The sequence below is a fragment of the Pygoscelis adeliae genome, unplaced genomic scaffold, assembly GCF_000699105.1.
Source record: "Pygoscelis adeliae isolate BGI_AS28 unplaced genomic scaffold, ASM69910v1 Scaffold94, whole genome shotgun sequence".
In the NCBI taxonomy this organism is placed as follows: domain Eukaryota; kingdom Metazoa; phylum Chordata; class Aves; order Sphenisciformes; family Spheniscidae; genus Pygoscelis; species Pygoscelis adeliae.
This window is the reverse complement of record NW_008824547.1, coordinates 472,333-476,850: the sequence shown is the minus strand read 5'-3', so window position 1 is coordinate 476,850 and position 4,518 is coordinate 472,333.

Below are 4,518 nucleotides of genomic sequence, written 5' to 3'. Positions count from 1 at the left end.
CCTACATGGATCTGTTGTCTGATATCTGCCCCTAATTATGGGCAGCAGAGAGAAGAAAGGAAGCACAGAAGGGCTACAGATTCAGGTCAAAGAGTGGTGGGGTCCTGGGACCCCAGCAATCCCCAAGGGAGCTGCAAACGTGCTGCAGATAGGGGCTAGAAGAGATGCAAGGTGCAGGGCCACGTGGTCCATGGATCCCCACACTTTCAGCACCCCCGAGGGTGCAGAGCCAAGCTGGGCTGTTTGCAGTGTGGATTGTGGCAGGCATGGGCCTGAAAAGCTGGACCATGAAACTTCTGTTGAGTTTGGAGACTCAGTTTCTCCTGCCCTGGGAAGAAGAGCAAGTGGCAGATTCAGGGTACTGCCAGCAGAGCAAAGTTTACAACGGCTGTTGGGCAAGCGCTCTTGCATTTCCCTAGGGCCCGTGACAGTGGCAGACGAGAAACGTGTCATCTGGAAAATATTTGGGGTTTTCTTCTAACAGTTGCTGTCTCTGTGCTGAGGACATGCAAGAAAAAGGGCTGGATCTTCTGTCAAAACTATTTCCCATTGCAATGTTTTTAAGCAAAAACCCAAGCATTCCAAAAAAGACCAAGGAAGACGCCCATAAACCAGAGAAAATAACTTAGGGGATGCAAAGCAGCTCGTGGTTTTGGGTGTGTCATGTGCTCGTGGGAGGAGCGGCAGCCTACGCCACGGCCTCACCCAGAGAAGAGGAGAAAGTGAGCCCTGGGCTCAGGACCTGGCGTCCCCTCCTGCTTCCACCGCTGGATGGTGCGCGCTGGGAGGTACGGCATCTCAGCAATCCCATCGCCTAATACATCTCACTGTCAGAAAGGCTTTTAGCAGAGCTGGGGACATGTCAACTGGGAAAGCCAAAGTCCCCATGGAAAATCATTTGGAGGGAAGGGGCAGCCTGAGCATCACCAGGGCAGAGCAGTGAAGGCAGCAGGAAGACCGAGAGGGGACGATCCCTGCCCCAGAACCCAATTTTGGGCTGAAAGGCAATCCTTTCACCTGCCAGGATGTCTCCACTGATGGAAGTTCAGCCCCTACCGAAGCTGCACGTGTTTCTCACCCAAGTTACAAATGATTTGTGGCTGGACTCAGAGTCAGAAGAGTAGATACACATCCCTCGCAATGTTTCAAACAGAAATTTCTCCAAAAAGTTTTGGGTTTAGAATCAATTTCAGAACTGGATGATTTGATTATTCCTGGATTTCATTTCAGCCTCCAGTTTTCTAATCCTTTTAAAAAGCACCTGCTTAGTAGTAATAGCAAAGATATTCCCTTGGAGAAGTTTGAGTAACTTGTAAAGGCGATGCTTGAAAAATAATAAAAAATAATAAAACTCTGCTAGCTCCCAAGAGCAAAGAAAAAAGAAAATCACGTTTGTCTAGAAACATACTTACACCAGCAGGATTTTACTAGCATGCGAACCATCGTTTAGTACGGACACAGTCTCTGAGGCTTTCCCTGGGTATTAACACTAAAGTGACATTATTTCAGTCCCAAGCAGTAGAATTTCTTACGTCATCTTTGACAAATACCCTGTGACCAAGCTAAAAGCTTTGATGAACAGGACAGCTGATTCCCACAACAAACCACTGCTTCCCCTTTGCGAGACAATGTTGAGTTAAGCAAGGATTTCAGTGTGAACCATTAAGCACAAATCCAGACCTCGATCCATGCCAGCATAAAAGCTTGGATGAAGCATCTACTGAAGCCTCTTTCTTGAGTGAGGGACTTTCCTGAGCCAGGTACTCAGGGTCTTTGCCTCTCCCATGGGTACAAGTGCATCGCCTTGGTTATCTGGTCTCATACTGAGTGAAGTCACCACCGCCGCAGTGCTACTTGCACAGAGCCGTTCCCATTCACAACTCCCATTCATTCACTCCAAAGCATTCCCGTTGGCCAGATATTTATCATTCTTGTATCACCCTCCAACTATTTTGCAGGGGTGGTAGGAGTGGCTTTTGGAAGACATTTGAGAACACACACAAATACAGGCTTAGGCTGCTGTGTGTTTGGACAAATAAATAAGTGCAACTTAATCAGAAAAAATGTTTTTATGGTAGCTATGAGCGGGAAGAGAGTATCCCAGCCCTGCCAGAAAAAAAATCCCCGTGGGGATTTCTGAGCATGCCCAAAAACAACTGGACTAAGACTCTGCCTGTCCACCCCACTGATTTGCATGGGCGAGGAATTCAAGAAAATAGGAGTTTTTTTAAAAATAAAACTAAGCAAACAAAATAAAAACCCCTTACCTTCATAAACACAGTCTAAACTGCCTGAAAAGCAACACAGCTGCTTGAGTTGGGCAATACGGCTGCTAGGCCAGGTCTCTCCAGCCCTGAACTAGACATGCAGCGCTGATGGAGGTGGCTGCTCCTGCAGCTCCCAGGGACCAGCAGCTTCTGCCCCAAACAGCCGCTTGCATATAAATATTCAAATATATCTTTCTTTACACCGTTTATAATACACCTAGAAAGGTCAGCCTGTCTGGGATTGCTTTTCCTGGCCCCACAGCACAGCAGCGACAGGCGAATGGCAGCCCTGGTGCAACACTGTTGGTGGTAGTGGTTTTCCACCTCCAGATAAAGCCATCTCAGACCTGTTTGCCTCAACATCCAAAACTGATGCTGGCAGGATTTTGCATTTTTGGTGGTTACAGACAGCGACGAGCTGTTTCTGTATCAGGAGACGGTTTCAAGAAGGCAACTGAAGAGTTAGCAGCTGTGGCTCAGTGAGGTTTCACAGACAGCTCAAATGGAGCAAGGTGGGCTTGGTCTGGAGCCAGGACCTGCACAGGGGAGGGAAAGCACAACTGGGGCACCTGCTGCCATCCTAAGTGCTCTGCGAACGTTGCACCGCCCAGGGAGCAGGATCCCAGCCGTGCACTCACCCCTGGGCAAGGCAGTCTGTCCTGCTGAGGTCGGGAGGGCAGATGTGCTTAACACCCGGCAGCAGGTCCCAGCCCTGATCCCTCTGAAACCAGCAGCTAAAGCTCCCATTTAACTTCAATGGGGCCAGGATTTGGCCTGGATCTCAACTAAATCCATGACTGTCAATGGCTTTGCTTGGGATTTAATTCCCTGGATTAAAGGGAATTTGCCCCGCAGTCCCCCGGGGAGCCCCAGCTCCCTGGGCAGAGCTCAGGGCCCATGTCCCACCACTGCTCCATCACGGTCAATGAGAGCAAACCAACCCGAGGTCCCCAGTTTTTAAACAAATGAACAGCAAAAAGAGAGAAAGAGAGAGAGAAAGAGAGAGAGAGAAAGAGAGAGAGAGAGAGAGAGAGAGAGAGAGAGAGAGAGAGAAAGAGAGAGAGAGAAAGAGAGAGAGAAAAAGAGAGAGAGAAAAAGAAAGGAAAGAGAAGAGGAGCATTTATTTTCCCTGCAGCTGTGCTCTCCCAGACAGAGGATTTCTGTGGCAGGACAATAACGCTTTATACAGCGAGGTTAAGTTTCAGTTACTTGAAACTATCAGCTCTTGTGTTCGAATCATCTTATTACCTCCACAATCAAACAAGGCTTCCCCGTCGGCAAGAATTCAGTCATGCTATTTAAATCAGACACAGAGGCCAAGCAGGGCTGGATTTAAAGTGATCTAATGGGAGCTGCCCAAGCCTGCTTTAGGAAGGGGGGGTACAGCCATCGTGTTATTCACCCTGTTGGGCTGCCCAGCCCCTTTCCTGCAGGGGAGAGGCAGGTCCCATGTGCTGAGCCCCGTTCCTAAGAAAGAGGAACCCAAAATCAAGCCCTAGAGTTGGGCTTTTTGTTCCCAAATATCCCCTCTGACAGTGATGGGCAATCATCTAGCATCAGTTTTGGTCCTCTCCAAAATACTTAAGTTATGTTCTGACCCAGTGAGACATCTCCAGTAGACTTGCACTTTATCTTTCTTCAAGCAAACCTTCAACCCAATTCTCTCCTGCCTATTGCCTCTCCCACCAGCAGGTTGGGGAGGGCAGCATCTCTTCTAATTATCTATCCAAATGCTCTCTGTAACCCAAGTGGAAAGAAACAGTTCTAGATCCCATCGGTCCGAGCTAGACCCAGCTTGGGAAGTTACTTAATATTTGGGCACATCCCACAGTCAGCAGTGCTAAACATGCGATGAAGCCAACGCATGTTTTGAAGCTGTAGAGCTAAAGATAGCAGATGCTACAGCCCGAGAGGTGCTTCTGAGCTATGACTGCAAGGAGGCGGCAGGAGCGCAGGGAAGCACGTGCCGAATGTCGCCTGGAGAGGCAGTGGGTGACCGAACATTTGCATTTGTCCCCATGAAGGGGACAGGGATTTACAGACCAACCCGGTGCCATGCAGATGCACAGAGGCAAGGGGAACATCCCGGCCTGATAGCTCACTACACAGGCGTGGAAGGCAAACTGAAGAGTTAGCAGCTGTGGCTCAGTGAGGTTTCACAGACAGCTCAAATGGAGCAAGGTGGGCTTGGTCTGGAGCCAGGACCTGCACAGGGGAGGGAAAGCACAACTGGGGCACCTGCTGCCATCCC